The sequence below is a fragment of the Falco cherrug genome, chromosome 9, assembly GCF_023634085.1.
Source record: "Falco cherrug isolate bFalChe1 chromosome 9, bFalChe1.pri, whole genome shotgun sequence".
Taxonomy (NCBI): domain Eukaryota; kingdom Metazoa; phylum Chordata; class Aves; order Falconiformes; family Falconidae; genus Falco; species Falco cherrug.
The window spans coordinates 10665401-10684956 of record NC_073705.1 but is presented as its reverse complement, the minus strand read 5'-3'; the positions used below and the strand labels follow the sequence as shown (position 1 = coordinate 10684956).

Below are 19556 nucleotides of genomic sequence, written 5' to 3'. Positions count from 1 at the left end.
TGATTCCTCTAGGTTTTTAGTTCCTGAGGGAGGCCCCAGCAGGTACCCCAAAGGGTATGCAGCCCTGAAAGAAAAGGGAAAGGGAGAGATTCACATTGTAAACAGGACAGGCTGGACCTGATACTGTGGCTGTAAGTAAATTCAGCAGTACCTGTGATTCAGTGTGATCTTGTTATGCCAAGTGCTTTATAAAGATGCGAAAAAAAAAAGGCCTGGTTTTACTCCATAGGTTCAGCTTATTCAAAATGTGTCAGACACCCTACAGGATGACTGTGAACGTCGTAGAAGTTTATAAAGGAAGGGGTTTAGCTTATGAAGACCAAAGGAGCTGTTACAGGAGAAAGATTTATGGGATGTGGTCATGGGTAGGAAGCTGCAGAAGCATTTTCGTGTCCTGCTATTACCATCTGCAACCACATAGTGGCAACCGCAGCGTGGGCGATTGCTCTGGTTCAGGTGGCCACAAGGTAACAAAACCAGGTAGAAGTCAGATCTAGCCTGCCTTGGCGTGATGGAAGAACACCACCAGTCTTCAGTGTTGAGTGAGTGAGTGAGTCTGGCCAGGGCTGCTTTAGGGCTACAGGAGGTAGAGATCTTACCGACTTGTTGTCTGAAATGTGCATAAGATTTATTCCTGATAGACTGGTCACCTGATTAAAAAATTGTTTTTTAATGCATTAGGACTTAAACAGTGTTATGCTTACTTTATGAACTTAATAGAATGAAAATATTAGAGGAGTTCTGAGCAGTACTTAAAGTACATTATTTTTTAATTAATTTCCTGCACTCCCACATTTGTGCTTTCAGTAAGAGTCGTTATAATGAAGACTTTGAAATCCCTCATTTCTGGGGGGCTGTTGTTTTTAAAACTGTTTTCGCTTGATGCTCCTGAGCAGGTTTATTTCTGCAAAGGATGAGGCTCAAGCAACTTTCTTCTCGCCTTCCTGGAGAGAGAAAGGCTGTAATATAGGAGTCTCTTCTGCTTCATAAACCAGTGGATAGTCTTCAGACCTGTTAGTTTAAAATGTGAACTGGTACGAAGAAAACTAAACACATTAGCAGGAAATTGTTTGCTTTTGCAGTAGAGAGAAGAGGCTGGAACTGGTCCTTGGAGTGGGTCCCGTTTGGGCTCAGGGTGAAGGCTGTGCTGCACGCAGCAAGATTAAGATCTTATTTTTAGACTACTGCTTAGATAAATTCTGTCCCAAAGAGCTTTGCAGAGTTAGGCTACAAGTAATGGCTGTGAGGTGTGTAATCCAGGGCTTTAAGGGAAGAAGAAAGGATTTGTATTCATTGCCAAGCTTTATGAAGATGTTGGGGAAATCTATGAGGTGACATGGGCAATGACATTTGTCCTGGGGCGAGGAAAAGGTTTTTCACCAAAGGCACTTGTATAAACCGATCCTAATAAAATAATGGTTTTAAAAAGGCTCTTAGTATCTTCAGAAATGTGTCTTCAGAAATGAAAATACTTGCTGGTGGATTGGGCAAAGAGCCAAAGGCTTTCCAAGATCTGAAAAAAGAAAAAAATAGTCTGCTTTTGTCCCTCCCCTGTCAATAATATTAACCTCATCCAAAGATACTGAACTGAGAAAGACAAGTCCTTCTCTGGTGGTACTTTCAGACTGACAACCTGGGCAGCTCCAGCTCCACAAGCTCCTTCCAGTCTCCCTTGGTCAGATCCTTGGCCTCAGTGGAATAAAAGCGCAGAGGGTGCTTGGAGTGACCTCTGTACCCAAACAGTGTGATCCTGTATTTTGGAGGCTGCATTTGAATTTTGTCGATTCATTTAAAATCATGCGAATCCTTCTGTCTACCCTAGGTTAACTGTTTCGAAGTTCCTGTTCTGTGAAAGTGGAGAGGATGCTTGTCCTGTTTGCACTGAGCAGCACGTCTTGCTTTAATAACCTGTGGCACTGCGCTGCCTTTCTGTGGATTGATTTCTGTTGTCTGTCTGCTGAAGGATGGCTGGTGTAAAGGTCCCTTGGTCTGAGCTGGCAGGATGGAAACGGGATGTTCAAATGTATTGAAAATAGAGGGGTTAAGCATATAGTCAATTATAAATAGCCTTGCACATCGTAAATTTTGTAACTTAAGTTTCCCTCTTTGGAAGAATTAGGATCTATGTATCTTCGTTTACAAAAGTTCCCAGAGCGCCTTGGAAACCGAGCAATACCTATTTGATGCTCAAAGGCATCCCCAGCAGGCCTTCATCGCTGCTCAGCTCGGGGGGCTCTGTGGGGCAGCAGTAGAGGTGTCGGGGCAGCGGTGGGGTTTGGCGCCGTGGGTGAGCACTCAGCTCCCTGATGAGCCATGGCTGAGGCCGAGGGCTGTTGGTGTTCACCTGTGTAACTCCTGAACCGCAGCCAAATGAGAGCGCAGCCTCCCTCACTCTGCCTGCTGCAGTGGTTCCTGGCAGAGCTGCCTGGCTTCCCTTCCCCTTGCTCCTCTGGCTGCTTGCAGCAACAGCACGGAACAGTCTTGGAGCAGTCTTGCTGAGAGTGAGAATATGGTGTGTTTGAGCACTATGACCTTACCTCTGCTTTCAGCTGGTGGCCTGGGAGCATCCCTTGGAACAAAAAAAAATGCAGGTTTATTTTGCAAGAAGTCCCTATACTTCAACGTGTGGAGCAAGTGGAGGAAAATACAGGAGATGGTCAAGGATTCAAAAAGAGGAGCACTGGACGTTGGCCTGTGTACGCGGAGACGGGAAGCTGGCCCTGTAATTGCAGCGAGGCTGAGGTTACTTGACCTATTGGTCTTGTGTATGCCCCAGGTCAGAGCTAGAAGGGGGGCACCCCCTCCCCGATCAGGTGCTTGTCATGCTCCCACCCAGGCCTGGACTTTTTGCTCTTGAGTAAAGAGCAGAACCAGGCAGCTGAGCCAGCTGGTAAATAGTTTCCCTTACCTCCTTTTGAATTAATTTTCAGAGGGATTGGTCTTCAGGTCTGGCTCACAGGATGGTCGGTGCAGAGGCTGGTGCTGGCACAGGGTGGAGGGCAGGGGCAGTTGGAGCAGGGGGAAGGTGCGGCCATGCCTTTGAGCGGCACCAGCATTTTTTCTGGATTGCAGAAGTGGTGTAGCCCAGGAGAATGCTGAGGGGCAGGTCTCTCAGCTCGCAGACGTGATGGAAGGCTGTAGTGCCTGGCTGGGAGAAGGCCTCCCTGCAGAGATTGTGCTTGCTCTAATTTTTTTTTTTTTGGCCTGGTGATCATCAGAAGAAAGGTTGACTATGTCGTTTGCTGTTCATATCCCTGTAAAGCACTGGGTGGATGTTCCCAGGGCTGTGCTTGCTGCTGCTTTAAGCCAGAGCTCAGCAGAGCAGCACTGGAGGTACAAAGAAACCCTGTGTCTGAGGAACACGGCAAGCAGGGAGGGTGTGGTGTGACGCTGAGCCTCGGATGCAGGAGGTGACGTGCAGTTTGTGTGTGACCAGGTGCTAACACCAATCCATGTACAGGCTTGCCAAAGCAGAACGTGTGCGCGCTGTGCTAAGTGGTGTTACAGTACCAGCCTCCTGATAATATTTGTCAGGAGGTCAGGTTTAGCGGCACCGTGACCTTGGTGAGGCAGTTAGCTGAGGAGTGATGGGGCTGCCAAGCTGCTGCGGGAGAGCTGGGGCTCGCAGAGCCGGCTGGGCGTGAGGCTGGCTCCATCGGCCACCTCTGCGGCCTGGGCCAGCACCGCACGGGGGTGGCAGGCTGGGGCTGTGGGCATTGCAGCCTTGGGAGATGCTGTGATCGGTGCTCTGGGGTGCACCACGGGACAGGTGCTGCCGGGACCCGCAGCTCCACACTGCAGGGAGGATGGGGCACAAACCGGAGGGACCACCCGGCTACTATGCAGCCTGGAGAAGGTGTCGGTGAGAGTGCTGCTAAAGGGGCTCTGCCCCCAAGAAATTGCACTTTCACTGCTGGCTTTTCTTAACTTGAGCGTTCTGCGCACTTCTGGCAGGTGTTCATGCCCCAAATTTACTCTGCAAGCAATGCCTCCAAATCCAGTTGGCAGTGGGGCAGATTCAGTGCCAGTTGGCTGTTTTGGAGAAGGGCACAGCTCATCCCCGAGTAAGGTTCAGGGACACCAAAAGCTAAGGGTGATTTTTCTTAAGCCAGGAAACTTGCCTGTGGGCAGGAGTGGGTGGGCTGGTGGTGACTTGCGGGGGTCCCTGCCATGAGTGGTTGGTTGTGCAGAGCAGTTGGGCAGCATCATGTTTTGCAGGCAGGAGAGGTGAGACTAGGGATCTCCCTGCACCACGCTGCTCCTGCCGGAGTCCAGGCTTCTGCTGTTTTGGCACAGGGTCCAGCAGATCCCACGGCTTGGGAATGTGCCGAGGGACACCACATCTGCCCCTGCTCGGGCTAGCAGGCGGGAATGTTACCAGTCCTCAAGGATGTTCAAGGACTAGGTCTTGGAGGCAGCCACTAACGGGTGCAGCAGGCTGGTGGGAGGGGTGGACATGGGTGTGGGACAGGGCGCAGCAGCCACCTCAGGCCTGTTTAAAGGACCACCACAGTAAGCCAGAGCCACAGTGCCTGCAGGGTGTCATGTCAACCAGATTTTTCCTCCTCTGGGGTGTGAGAAGGATTTGCACACACGATTTGTCAAGCTACAAACTTCTGCCTTCTGGCAGGACCCGATTCTGTGGCGCTGTATTCAGTGTCAACAATCTCCTGGTTGCCCCATGTTGGCAGGAGGAGCTGCAGCAGATGTTTTGGCAGACACGGGCAGTCCTTGTGCTGACTAGAGGTGCTCTCCAAGGGTTTCTTTCAGTTGGGTATGCTGCTATGCTGTTCTTGGTGTCTAAGAAGATGCAAGCTCCTACCAGAGCCTCTCCCATTGCTGAACCTTGAGGCAGTTGCTCTGGGGTGTGGGTTCTCAAATGTCTGCTAAAGCCTGCAGCACCTCCTACGCTGGGAGCACAAACAGGGTCTCACTTCCCCATTTGCTGCCTTGTTTTCACAAAACCACGCACCTCTGAGGTCTTGACCTTTCTGTCAAATGTGGCTGAAATGACAAATGAGCCCCAAAACTGTCCAAGGCAGGACTAACAGAAGCGCGAGTCTTGTCTACGAGATACCTCCCAAGGAGCACAAAGGGAATAAATATCTTGCAGTGCGACCTACAGAGTGATGTCAGGCTGTGCTTTGCAGGACACAGTGTCCGTGAGTTTGGGTCTAAAAAATGCAGGTGCCTGGACCCATCTCAGGTCTCTCTCTGTTCCTCTCTTTGTTGCTCTGGTTTGCAGGCCTGGCTGGGGGACCCAGGGGTCCCTTAGCCAGGGGCGAAGTGGCTGTCTCAAGATCAGGGCATTCACTGAAATGCACCTGGGTCCCATCCCTTCTCACCAACAGGATTTTCCATATGCTAGACCTTTTCTGCTAGGCTTTCTTGCACCTGCCAGAGGCTCCTCTTCAGTCTGGTGCTTTAGGACCACATCTTGGCTGTGGCCTTCACATCTGTGGTTCTGTCAGTGATCTTTCAGCATCCACCTGCAGAGACCTCCCGTGTTTGGGACAGGCAGCCGTCACCCTACAAGTTCTCGATGGGGCGGTACGGCTGCTGGCCGGCTTGGAAATGCGCAGAATCGCTTGGCATCCTGGGCTGGGCTTCAGATGAGAGGCTTAACTGGCTGCTCAGCTCCTCCAGGGACAGACACCCTTTGACCTTTGTTTAATTACTTCATTGACAGCAAGCACACAGAAAAAAAACAACCTTGACAACCTCCCAGGGTCCTTGATAATCCTAAAGCGATTGAAAGCAGGCTGGAGGAAGGTGTTGCAAGCCTCCATCAGAGCAGAGCTGCTGCCTGATCATGCTGCCACAGACGTGTCAGAGCCCCTGCTCCTGCCCGGGGTGCCTGAGGGCTGGGGGCACCAAGGAGGCTGGGAGAAATGGTGGCATCATTGAAGGTGTTGCCAGAGGAGAAAAGCACCTGGACAAGAGAAGAGAATTTTTACAAGAGGAAACAGAAGTGGCTCTTATACCTGGGTCTTCTTGTGGTTTTCTGCAGAGTGATGCAGGTGCTTCTCAGCCATCAACACCGTGAAGTTTGTTGCTGATGCTGTGTCCACTTAAAAGTGGTGATCCCGCTGGGTTGCCCGTCTGGTGTTCATTCGCCTTAATGATGTGCGCACTGGGACCACTGGGCCATCCGGCTGATGTTGGGCTGCCTGTGTGGTGTTCAGCTGGATTGGGCCTGAGCATGGGGACAGCACCTCTGCTTTGACACCCGCTGGGGATTGCTCAGTAGCTTGCAGCTTGCCTGGCTGGCTGTAAGAGCAGACAGCTGCTGCTCCGGCTGCTCTGCGTGCTGCTCCTTGCAGGGAAAATGATCTGTGCTTGCAGGTGCGGCAGGATGACGTAGCAGGGTGCTTTGTGGAGCATGGCTGGTCATGAGCTTGGGCAGGTGCATCATGCGGGTACGCAGTCTGTGTGTGGGGAAGAGCGGCAGGGGAGAAAGGAGCTGGGGTTCTCTCACTGCAGCACTGAACGTGTTGCTCTTGCTGATCGTTGTGGAAGGAGGAGGCAGGAGGGAGGGCAGCAAAAGCAGCAGAGCTTGCCTGGCAGCAAGCCTGGCCAGCCATACCTGAAGCAGAGATGGCTCTGCAGTGAGGAGAGACGTGCCTGGGACTAATAATGGGATGCATCTGCATCCTAGTGGGAGGTTTTGGTCATGCGAGCTTCTCTCCACAAATGGACCTGCTTGGCTGACCTGTTGGATTTGCTGAGACTGCTGACACATCTGCCCTGTCATTGGGGTTGATTTTAGTCCCTGTTAATCCCTTTCCCAGTTTCTCCTAAAGGAAATGGAGCCACGGAGCCATAGGTACCGAGAGCCCAGCCTCACCGACAGCCCCGGGGTGCCAGTCTGCTAACGAGCTCCTGATGCCACATGTGCAAATCTGCTTCTTCCCACTGTGTTTTGGTGTTGGTCGTAAGGAGAATGTGCCTGAAATGGTCACCCATTTGAGGGAGGAGTTTGTAGCCCAAAGTTGTGGCCTGACTTGCCAGCCCACCTGGGCCGGGCAGCTCTGCATGCCGCTGCTTGTTGTGAGTCTCGGTGCGGTAACTGCCCAGCCAGCTGCTGGCAGACCCTGCAGTGCAAGGATGCTTCTGAAGATGGTTTCTCGTTGTACAGCTGCATCTTAGCAACCGTGTTTACAAGATAGCAGTAAATGGGCAGTAAATATTCTTAAAGTCAGGTACCTAGAAGCCATTAACAGCCTTAACAGCTAGCTACGTCTAAATGCTGTCTCTCTGTACTGGACAGTGGCTTTGAAACTGCATCTTGTTGATCTGCGGAACCTGCCTTTCACGTGGTGGGCACAGCCCCTGGACATCCCAGAGAAGGGATTGCTGTTGCATCCCTTGTTGGGGGTTGTCATGTATGAGGGGCTTCAAGACATCGTGTCTGGGGCCTTGGGGACATGCAGGCAAAACCTGTGGTCTGTAGCAGCTAGATGTTGCTCTCCACACGTCAGTGCCCTGTGCCACCCTGAGGGAGGGGGTCTGTGGTGCTTTGGGGGAAGAGGGTCCATAAAATGGAGATGCTGCTCCCCCTGATTTCATTCTTATTGGAGGAAACAACCCTGGCTGCTTAATCCCTCTGCAGAGGGGACTTAAGGACCCTCACCCAGGAGAGCCTGTGGGGCTGCACCAGGCATCTCCCATGGGATAAACGCTGCTCCTGCCTCTGTGTGCCTCCAGCTGCGACAGCGTGGAGGGTCCCCAGGGAGCCAGCAGGGCTGGAGAGGAGGGCAGGGGGCTGGCTGCCCCTTTTTGCCAGCACCTCTCACTAGCCCCTGCTCTTCGGTGGGGACAGAGGGCTGAGCACGTGCCTCGGTCCCCTGTCCTGGGGCACACTAGTGTCACTAGTGCAGCACAGATGTTTCTGGCTGTGGCTGCCCAATCTCTCTTGTTGCCAGCTGCGTTCCTCAAGTCCCAGCTGCCTCCTGCTCATGACCCAGATTGTTGTTTGTCTTAACCTCATCAAATAACCGAAATGAGCCCTGGGTGCTCTCGTGTTGGGGTTGCTGTAACCCACAGGGCAGCCTCATCCCGTGTCGCAGTAGAGGTTTTATTGGTGGAGAAATGTTGCGGTGCCCGTTGCGCAAGTGAGAGGTCATCCTGCTCCTGTCCCATGGGTCTGTGGGGAGCTGGAGTGCATGGTGGTGGGTGCTGTGCGGCTGCCCCCCACAAGCACCCTTACCCTGGGGGTGAGGGGAGAGAGTAGCAGCTGGGAGAGGAGCCAGGGCTGGAGGAGAGGTGAGAAGGCTGGGAGCAGGAGCTGGGAATGGAAAGCACTTGCTCTCCTCAGGCTGGGCTTGCACGAGCTCTGCTGGCTTTGTGCGAGGACTGGGGGGTCCTGGTGCTGGGGTCTGTTGTCATTGAATGCTCTGGGGTCCGGCAGTGGTGTCCTTGCGAGATGGGCACATGCCCCTGTGGTGTCCGGCATGGGAGCTGCCTTCCCTCTGCCCAGCGCCCAGCCATCCTCCGGGAGCCAGAGCTCTGGTGGGCTGCCCGGGGCAGGGCGGGGGGGCGACTCAGGCAGCCACGGTCCCATTGTGGGGTGGGGGGGTTCCTGACCTAGAGGGGAGCACGGGAGGAGATGTTTGGGGGTCGCCTTTGCTGTGCTTCGCGGGGTGGGTGGGTGGGTGTACGACGCCGTGTGCTGGGGGGCGGGGGGAGGCCCTTTGTCCCGGGAGGGGCTGCGGCACCGGGGGTCGCGCTGGGGGCAGGAGGGGTCCCGGGGAGATGGCGCCTTCCTTCGGAGGGGGGGCAGGTGCACGGCACGGGGGTGGTGCATCGCGGCGGGGGCGGGCGGGGCCGGGCCGAGCCGAGCCGTGCGGGCTCAGGCCGGGGGAGCAGCCGCTGGGCCGAGCCGTGCGGGCGCAGCCGGGGGAGCCGCGGCCGTGCCGAGCCGGGCGGTGCGGGCTCACGCCGGGGGAGCGGCGGCCGTGCCGAGCCGGGCGGTGCGGGCTCACGCCGGGGGAGCGGCGGCCGTGCCGAGCCGGGCGGTGCGGGCTCACGCCGGGGGAGCGGCGGCCGTGCCGAGCCGGGCGGTGCGGGCTCACGCCGGGGGAGCGGCGGCCGTGCCGAGCCGGGCGGTGCGGGCTCACGCCGGGGGAGCGGCGGCCGTGCCGAGCCGGGGTGCGGGCTCACGCCGGGGGAGCGGCGGCCGTGCCGAGCCGGGGTGCGGGCTCACGCCGGGGGAGCGGCGGCCGTGCCGAGCCGCGGGCAGCGAGTCCCGCAGGAGCCGGGGCCGAGCCGCAGCAGGTGAGTCGGGGGTCGGGCCGGGCGGGGGGCGCCGAGCCGCGTCCCGCCGTGTCCCCGCCGCCCGGCAGGTCCGAGCGGGCGGGCCGCCCCCCGCGGGACAAGGGGCACCCCCGGCCGGGGCCCCCGGCTCCTCTTTCCCTTCTCCAGGGGAAGCCCCGGGCGCGGGGAGCGCGCCCCGCTCCCCCCGGGCAGGCTGCGGGGCAGCCCGGGCGCGCCGGGTCTCTCCGGCACCGAGCTGCGAGGCGGCACGGTTGGGTTAATTCAGCCCGGCTGATCCCGGTGCCGACATCCTACCTGATCGAACCTGATCAGCAACCGAGACCTAGCTGATCCCGGTGCCGAGAGCCTGCTGTGCGCTTTGTCCCGCAGGCTCCCGCTGGAGCGGCTGGACAGGGGCAGGAGTTTCTGGGGGCGATGGAGAGGGGGAGCAGCCTGGGGACGGGGTACTCTGGGCGTTCTCCTGGCCCGGGATGGTCCTGAGCGGAGCCAGAGGTGATTTCTCAGCAGCTGGCCCTGGGGCCCTACTGGGTGGTCCATAGAGACCCATGTCTCTAGCACTGTCCCCATTTTTAACTCAGAGAACGGCTCTGGGCTTTTTGGAAGGCTGGAAAGAAAAAAAAAAATGTAGATCCCAAGGGGTGGGATAGAGTTTGTGCTTGGTGTGCGGTTCCTGGGCAGTTGATTTGTGTCACCTTTCCCTATATCTAAGCAAGTAGTTTTCCTGTGGTGCTGCTGCTCTGATGGTGCTTGTACCTGCTGTGCAGGTGCTGGCGCAGGTGGGTTTGCTGAAGGAGAGGGGGGTGTTCAGACCAGTCTCTGCTTTGCAGAAAAGGTCCCTCTTCCCCTGCCCTTTCTTGGTGCGACTGGCTTGGAGACGTGGATCTCCGAGATCCATGAGAGAGACAGGGAACCACTGGGGGGATCCAGCGGAGGCTATGAGGATGATGAGGGGACTGGAGCATCTCCCTGATGAGGAAGGGCTGAGAGCGCTGGGCCTGTTTAGCCTGGAGAAGAGAAGGCTGAGAGTGATCTTATCCATGTCTACAAACACCTTAGGGACAAGAGGACGGGACCAGGCTCTTTACAGTGGAGCCCAGCGACAGGCCAAGGGGCAGTGGGCACAAACTGCAACACAAGTGAATGTGAAGAAAACCTTTGTTACTGTGAGGGTGACCGAGCACTGGCACAGGCTGCCCAGAGGCTGCGGGGTCTCCTTCTCTGGGGACATTCAGACCCCACCTGGATGTGACTGTGCAGCCTGCTCGAGGAGAACCTGCTTCAGCAGGGGGTGGACTAGGTGGCCTCCAGAGGTTCCTTCCAATCCTGACCATGCTGTGATTCTGTGATTCAGCCATCTGCCCCAGAGCAGCCCTAGGAGTAGGGCCTCGCCATGGCAAGGAATGGCTCGGGGTGGCCCAGGCAGGATTGTCCCACACCTGTACCCCAGCAGCTCGAGTTTCTTCCATTTCCCTGCTAAGTTCAGCAATTCCAGTGCAGAAGCAGTACCCAGGAGACAGCACGCTTAAGCTACAGGTTCCTACTTTCAGCTGCTATCCTAAATGTATCTTGTTCTTCTTTAAAAGAACAACCGACAAACTCACACAACAGGGAAAACCAAGTTAGAGGCAGTGTAAAACCTTCATGCAGGGTGTAGGTAAAGCTGTGGGGTAAACAAACGGCAAAAAGCCAGCCTTGAGTAGCGAAAGGATTGCCGTTATCATGCAAGGTCAGTCACAGCCTGGCACGAACCTGCAGGGGCCGAGCAGACGCCATCTGGAGCTGGAGTTCAACGTGGAGCTATCTGCGTGTGGATGGTTATAAATCACGAGAGTCAGGGTGCTCCCGTCCTCCAACAGAAGGATATAAAATCAAGCTGGACCTGAGCAGTGAGGCTGAGGGATGCCCCAGGCTGCAAACCTGGTACATCATGGGATGGGCCAGTCAGTGTGGGGAAGACCAGGCAGCACTGAGGGTCCTACAGGGACCTCGCTGGAGGGTCCTCACCTGGCCCACGGTCCTGCCTGGCATGTATTTGCTTGTCCTTTTCCCGTTGAATCTTAGTCTGCCAGGAACGGGTACTCTTGCAGGAACGTTGCTGCTCACAGCGGGTGGGGAGGCTGTGTGGGGTGAGGTGCAGCTGTGTTTCCAGCATCTCTGATCCACCAGGGAAGGTCCTTCTCACATAGTAAATCCCTCAGCAGTCCCCACTGCTGATGCCTGCTGTGATTATTTCTCCTTAAATTATTCGCCCGGTGATTGTTAGGTCTGGTGCTTTCTAGTGATGTTTCAGAGGATCCCAAAGCAACGTGTAAGCTCGTGGCTTGAAGCTGGAGGTCCTCTCATAACCAAAACACCTTTCTACACCAGTTGGCAAAGCTTTTGGGAGTACGTTCAGTATCCTTAGGCTGCACCTAAAGATGTTCTGATGTACCTGCACCTGGGGAATGGTCCAGGAGTTACCTGGAGAGCATGGGGCATAAGGGAGGAATGCCAAAATTGCCATTTATGGCAGAAGTTGTGATTTTTCTGCTCTCCAGCTGTGTGGAGAGAGCTGCTGCTCGTCTGCCCTCTGAGCACAGAAGCTGGTTTTCTTCTGCTGGAGACTGGAAGCCTGGCAGTTTCCTGCAGTCAGAGTTTAAAACATTCAGGGCTTTAAAGAAAACACTTCAGGGTCATTGCTGCTGTTCAAATTCAGTCTTGCATAATCTTCTCCCCTAAGGGCAGATTTTGCAACGAAAACTTTATGTGAGGGCCACGGTGCTTTGACTTGGAGCACAGTTTCTGAGGCAACTTTCAACTTTGAGCACTGATGGCAAGTGCCCTGTCTCCTACCCCATCTGACCTTCAGCGTGAGTGTCTAAAGCTAGAGATGGGCATCTCCTGCCACCGAACCTGAGGTGTCCCTGTTGCCGCTATTTAGCAAGTGGTTGGCTGTTGCTGTGGTCCTCCCATGTCCTCAGTGACAGCTGTAATTAGGTAACGTGCATGGACTGTGGGTCAGCTCCATACTGCTGCAAGTTTGTAAGGTGCTGGAGTTACAGTGGGGTGGGAACAGGCCTTGATGTGCTGGGAGAGGTAAGCTGCATGAGCTTGCTGCTGCAAGAACTGCATCTTTACCAGCCTCCTACCACTCAGCTGGCTTCCAGGGTTCCTCTCTGCTGCCCTCCCTCCTTGGTGTGGAAGTGGGTAGCGAGTAAATCAGTGTACAAACCCACCGTGGGCATGAGCCTGCCAGCTGGGGGGTCTGCTGGCCACTCTGCTGCTCTGCCAGCGCTGGGTTAGGGGCTCTGCGGTGACATTAGGGGATGGGAAGAGCCTGCTGCTGGGGGCAGCACTGACAGAGGCACCCAGGCTGGTGCTGAGGCTCAGCGGGTCTGATCCTTGCTCCCTGTGCAGTGGGCTGTGCTAGCGAGCTGTGCAGCTTCTGGCCAAGGTATGTTCCGGGGCTAAAAATTTATGTAGTTTCAAAAGCTTTATTGGGCAGAGTCAGAGAAGAAAAACGTGCATGGAGAACTATCCATACAGATCACTGTATCCCGGCTGCGCTGAGCTGGGAGTGGGAGCCTGGAAGGCAAATGAGCAGAGCCAGGTCTGTGAGCCCAGGGGTGAGGGGTCCCTTCTGACCCCTCACAGCTCAGACCTGACACCCCACCTTGACACTGGCTCATCACGTGGCCTTTGGCAAGTCACTTAACTTGTTTTTCTTACGTTTTAGCTTTCGTTTTTCCATCTGTTAGCAATAGCCAAGTCTTCCTGCTCTGCAGTAGTGGACTGGTAAGAGATAACATCTGTGCAGAGCTGGGATCGCCTTAGGGGCTCAGTCTGCTGGGCCACATTAATATGAAAATGCTCACCTCAGGTGTGAATCTGTTTCTCTTTCCTTGGCCCTTTGGGAGCTGCTGAGTGATCCCTTGTTCCCTGGAGAGAGACTTTACTGTATTCAGTGTCCCCGACATTAGCTGGCTGTGATGACATGCGCAGAGCTCTTGGAAGCAGCTTGCTTGCCTTGGGAAGCTTCTTATAATGCGTGGCGTTGTGCAAATACTGCTTGTTTACATAGCATTACATGGAGAAACAGATTTAATGGGGGTAAATGATTGATTAATTTCCCTAGCAGGAGTAACCTGACTTTCGGAGGCATGCAGGGGAGCTGGGCAGCTTGTCAGGCAACTGAAGTTCAACTTCCCGCAAGCCATATGGCTTTTAATAAGGCAGTGGTGGATTAGGTACAGCACGCAGTGGCAAGAGGAAGGCTTGGAGGGAGGGGGGAGAGCAGTCCTGGCTGCTTGAGGAAAACTCAGGTTTCGGTACAAGCCCTTGCCCTGACATAACAGGATTTGAGCTGCTCTCCTTCGCTCCCCTGGGAAGGATTTGTGTTTTGCAGGAGATATCCTGGAGGCTGTCAGAGCAGGGAGCATCTCTCCTGCATCTGCACAGCCTGGCTTCGGGGGGCTGGGGCCAAGTGCAGGGCAGGGATGTGGTCCCAAAAAGTGCTGTGGAGATGCTGAACTCCTGAGAAAGCATTCGCCTGCCATGCTGAGAGGGGTCTGGTTACCTCCATCTCAAAGCACAAGGGCTTTTAAATTATTTCTGATCTCATGCAGCCTCCGGCAGGTAGATTACCATGGGTTTAGTCCCTGTGTACAGACTGGATGGAGAGGCTCAGCACCCCTGGGGTCCTCCCTCGATGGCCTCCCACCGTCAGCAGCTGTAGCTTTTTTTCTGAGCATGAATTAGTCTACTGTGGGAGGAAAAAAAAAAAAAGCGAATTAATACAGCTGTGTTTGCAGTGCATAAACCTGTGTCACGGCTGAGACCTGGAGCCTCAGTTGTGTTTCTTATAACACAGAGTCATGCAGCCGGTGTGTTTTCCTTGCGTGCCTGCTGGTGCGGTGGAGGTGGGCAGTTGGCCATCGTGCCAGCACTGGCTGTCACATCAGCTCCTGGGAAGATTTGGTGGCCGAGCCTGAGAAATGGGCTGGCTGAAATGAGCCTTCTCCAGTGCTAGTAAATCTAAGAGGATTTGTCACCTCCTGACCTTATCTGTATAGTGTGAGAGGGGGTGGTTTATTGTGCACAAGCTGCATAATGCAATGAAAGCGGGTCTGAAAATGTGTTTTTCCAGTGTTGAGAAAGCTTCAAAGCACAGCAGTCTCTTCCAAACCTGTTGAAATAATTTTGCTCAAGCTTTTTGCAGGAAGAGGGCCAAGAAGCTGAAAAGGGATTTTCTGCCCCTTTTCTGTGAAAGGTTGAAAAAATGTGCTCCAAATTCTTTGTCTTTCATTCATTTGTTTTAAGCTGCCTGAAAAGATCAATCGTCCAGCTGCTGAAGACCATGGCTTCAGCGTTGGGGGCAAGCCAGCTGGAGTTGGTGGGGCCGCTGTGATTAATTTTGCGCTGTTGGGAGAAATAACATCGGAGATGCTCTAGCTGGATTTCAGCTTTATCTGCTGGATATTTACTGCAGTCCTGCTTTGGCTGGAGAGCAGATAATGTGCAAGGGGAGACATGCGTCGGGGCATTCTTAAGCTTACAAGGGCAGAATTTCTCCCAGGATGACCCTTCTGAACTAGCAAGGTCCCACACCAGGTTTACCAGCCTGTCTGTGTCCTCTGCTGGATGCAGGTCTGCTGCTGAGACGCCTCTTGCTTGGGGACCCACCACCTCATCCCTGTTGCACCTGGGGGGCTTGGGGACCCACCACCACCTCACCCCCAGCACGGGGGTGGCTTGGTCCGAGGTGGCACATCTGCAAAGGTGCTGGAGTGAATGGGGCGGTGCAAGGGCTCGGGCTCATCTCCTTGTGCATACTGGGGAATGAGGCACAGAGAGGTTATGGGCGATGCAGCGTTAGGCTGTGAATTATCTGGATGGTGCCCCAGAGGCTCCTGGAAAAGATGGAGGGAGAGAAACACATCCAGAGGGCAACGTGGGGCATGTAAGGTCCCTGTTCTGAGTGACCACCTCTTCACCCCAGAGGCAGCTGAGCAGAAGGGGCTGGGGAATGCGGATATTTTGGCATGCCTCAGCCCAGGGGAAGCTTTGCCCTTCTTCTCACAGTGGATCAGGAGTGAATTAATGTTACGCTGGAGCCATCCCCTCAGGGAGGCACATGCGTCTTGTGCTGCAGGCAGGATTAGGAAGCATGAGTCAATGCACTGATGAATTACGCAGCCTTCAAAATTCAGCCAGCTGGGGGGCTGCCTGCTTGCATGCCCACCTGCCGCAGACGTGGAGGCAGCTTTTCAGCATCCTCTCAGCAGCTCTTTGCCATCTTTTTCCTCAGACTGTGACGGCAAATGTGGAGAGGGGAAAAGGGGTCTCTTTAGGAAGGGAATAGGATGAATGATTTCTGCTGAAGAGAAGGATGATTCTTTAGTTTTGCAATGAAAATGAAGCAGACCCTAAGCGTTGCTGAATGGGGAAGGGCACGTGGGCAAGGGTGGGAAGCTGTGATGGTTGGAGTGAGGGAGGGTTGCACAGTGAGGTGGTTTAATGTACTTCTGTTGTGACCACAGTCCAGTAGGTTGTTCAGGGCTGTGAGCCTGAGTTACGAAAGCATTGCCACCGCTCTCTGGCTTTCCCTGCACGCTGAGGCTTCTGGCGTATGGCTGGCATCTGCCAAGCCTGCGGGCAGCAACAGCAGACTCTGCTCCCTCAGCCAAGGGATCATCCCTTAAATTAAAGGCTGGATTTGCTTTGTTTTAATTCTCAGGTGGCTCTCAGGTGCTGTTCCTCTCCGCCCAAATGGCTGCCATCAGTAGAAGGGCAAACTAAGGCCGGTAGCCTCGAGGGTACTGGGGGTCCAGGGTCACCTCTCACCGGGTTGAGGTCTCTGAAAGTGGGGTGCCTGGTCCGAGTGGGTCTCCCTGGTGGTTTTAACAGTTGCTGGGGAAAGACAGCACTTCCCAAGGAAGACTGATCCCACCGCCTGGGGTATCCCTCTGCAGCATCCTCAGCACCGCTGGCAGGGCACAGTTTGCGTCCCACCTCATCCAGGACCTTTTGGGTGCCAGGGTGGGTGGGCACCATCCCCCCCACTGCGTCAGAGCACAGTCTGCAGCTCTCCTCTGCCCTGGAGACATGGCTGTGCCCATGGCTGCGCTCCCACTGTCAGGAGTCCCTTGGGAGCGTCCCTTGAGCCCTGCGGGGCAGAGCAGTGTCCCTCCTCTGCAATTAGCATGATGATCAGACCTTTAAGGCCCCACACAAGAAGCCCTCAGTCTTCTGTTGGTAGTTTCAAGCCTCCTGGCAGCCCCAATGCACAGGATCCCAAATGGACCATGGCTTGTTTCAGGACAGGCAGCTGCAGTTTCTTGTGTGCTAGTTCCAGCTGAACCCTCAGCTCTGTTTGCGTACCTACCAAAGAACTGCAGGGAGCAGTTTGAAGAGCTTATTCTAGTCCCCATTTGCACTCCGTGTAAATGTCGAGCAGTGCCTTGTGCTGGTGCTTGGTGTCATGGTGTGAGAGGTAGGACCATGGTGATAGCGATGCTCTTTAGGCAGCCCTGGGCTTGAAATGAGAAACTCTGCTCACCTGGGAGTGGTGCATGGGACATGCAGGTGATGCATGAGTGCTTTTCATGCCTGATGAGCCAGGGGTTGATTTGCTCTCCCTTAAACTCATCAAGCCCGAGATGTCTAGAAAATGTACCACCTTCAATCCTGCATTGTTGCATCCCAGAGGTGTTGGGAAGCGATGATTTATAAGTGGATGCGGGGCCAAAACTGGCTGTTTGGAGTCAGAGAAGGGGCACAGCAGACCCTCCTTCACTGGCTGGCTGCAGCTGGTGCCAGGGAAGAAGGGAGGGGTGGGGGGAAGGTGTTTTTAAGTTTTGATTTTAGTTCTCATTGTCCTACTCTGATTTGAATGGTAATAAATTAAATTAATTTCCCCAAGTTGCATCTGTTTTGCCTGTGATGGTAATTGCTGAGTGATCCCCCTGTACCTGTGTCAGCCCACAAGCCTTTCGTTATTATTTTCTTCTCCCCTGCCTGGTTGAGGAGGGGGGTGGTAGAGTGGCTGCGGGGGGTGCCTGGTGTCCAGCCAGGGCCAAACATCACACTCATTTTGCAAGCTCTGTGTGGATTAGGAGCTGGTCTGTGTCCTGAAGGGCTGAGAAAAGCCAGGAAGAGAAAGGAGGAGGAAAGGTGATGCCAAGGAGATACTGGCTAGGTTGCCTAGGTGCAGCCTAGATGTCCTGACTCAGCTCCTTACTCACTGGGCTGTGCCACTTCTGCAGGATGAATAATCTTATGGAGCAGCACAGTTACGGTGGTGACTCTGCTATCTGCCCACCTCCACATATCAAAGATCTTAAAATGTTTAATTCAGTTTAGCATGGTTAGTGTTTTCCTAGGAACAGTCTCAGAAGAGCAGGGTTTCATGGTCCCTCCAGGCTGTCCTTGTCCCCGGTGGCAGCCAGCACCCCAGTGTTGGAGGATGCCACGAGGACCCGTTGGGCAATTCTTTCCATGATTCACTGGGAGCCTGTACATACAGCAGTCAACAGGAGGTGGGTCCCTGTTAGCTATCTTTTTCACCCAACTCATCCCCTTGTCTCTGAGGGAGGGGGATATGGTTAGAGCACAGGTCTCAGGTCTGCTGGGTCCTCTCTGAGATGCTGCTGGGGCAGTTCTGTGACTTCAAGCTGTTTACTGATGGTTTTCCATGTGTAAAATCAAGTTTCTTCCCACCTGGCTCCCAAAGTGCATCATCCAGTTAATGCCCCCTAAGCATCTGCGAAATGAAGCACTTTCAGGGGATTTGGTGCTGTTTCTATTCACCTGTTTCTGTTGTATTTTTTGTGGGTGTTAAAAGAGCCGGCAAGAGCCCCATCATGTCCAGTCCTTTGAAAAGGGAGAGACCAGGTTCAGGGGGAGAACTACTCATCAGGTGTGAGAGCTTGTGTGTGAAGCTCGGCTGGGGGGCTTTTGCATTGCTCAGAAACAGCTGGCAGAGGCCATGTACCACTCCAGCTGCTTATGGAATATATAAAGCGCCGTTAGTGCCAGGTATCACTGCTGCGGTGAGTTGCCAGTGTGCCCACCCGCTGTGCAGTGTGTGGCTGTCTCCAGCCCACTGATTTCTTACAGACAGGAGGTAGGAAATGCTTTGGGAGACCAAGCAAGACACGCAGGAGGGGTGCAAGGGGCAGGAAACCATGTTCTCCCTTGCAAAGAGCAATGCTGTTCGCTGCAGATGGGTTTTTTCCATGCTGAGGTATCAGAATGTCTTGCAAAGCCAGAAAAGTGCTGTTAGTGGCTTTTGGCATTTGAGGAGAGATGGATACAGAGGCTCATTCACCGCGGGGTGATCTGCCAGCAGCGTGTGGCAGCCAGCCTGAGCCTTTATTCTAGCTTAGGACTCTGGCCATCTGTACCAGGAACAATCCTTGAGCTAAAAATAATCTCTCGACTTCTGGGAACCACACAGAGTGGTTGAGGTTTGAGGTTGATCTTTGGGATTTTGGCTGGAAACCCCAAAGATAACGGGCACGGCTTTCACCTGCTGTGGAGCATGTTTGAACCCAGCCTTTATGGGCTGTGTGACAGTGTCTCCCACCTCTCCCCCTGGGCCACCCACAGCCCTCAGACCTCCTCTCTGGGCTGTAACAACAAGCAGGTTATGGCAATCGCTCTCAGATGATGCTCGGACATTTTAGCAGTAAGGTCAAGGTATCTTTTCTCATCTTAATGTGTTTTTCTTGATCGAGAGGGTGGGCTTGAGATGTTTTAGCCAGCTCAAATGCTTGATAGTTCCCACACGCTGAGCTTCCTTTTAAACGCCCACGTGCCTTGCTCTGCTTTTTCATTTGTATAGCGTCAATTAAATGTCAGGGGAAAATGAGGTTTATATGTGCTGGTGAAGTAAGTGCCGTATGACATCAATTAGGGGTCTTGTACCGTGAGTCTTCAGAATTAAAATGAAAATGCATGAAGGGTGTAGCAAAGGGAGCAGAGATAGACAGTAAATGTGTGGGATTAGGCTTGTGACTGCTGAGTTGTTACAACTGGAGTTTTTTCTACTCTTTTTTTGCACCTTTCCATCTCAAAGGAATCCGCGTGCCTTGTCGATCATCATCCATTTTGCAGGGTGAGCCAACTTGAAACCTTCTCTGCTTACTGCCCCAGAGAGCGTGTTTTCACTTGTTCTTGTCTTGTTTTTCTTCCTCCAAAACACCCACCAGCTTCCCCCCAGGCAGGGACTACCGTGGCACTTGCTGTGCATGGGGAGGGTCTGCACAGAGACCTTCATGGATGGTTGGGTTAAATTTGCC

The 19556-nt window shown here is 54.2% G+C and overlaps 1 protein-coding gene across 1 annotated transcript in view; it reads left to right on the top strand.

Annotated features, from left to right (window-relative positions):
- The first annotated feature begins 8881 nt into the window (after nt 1-8881).
- The window catches only part of LOC102051993 (dual specificity testis-specific protein kinase 2-like), a 32084-nt gene continuing 21409 nt past the window's right edge, over nt 8882-19556 (top strand). The window contains exon 1 of the mRNA XM_055721124.1: nt 8882-9276. The gene's annotated coding sequence lies outside the window, so the exon portion shown is untranslated. The remainder of the gene's footprint in view (nt 9277-19556) is intronic.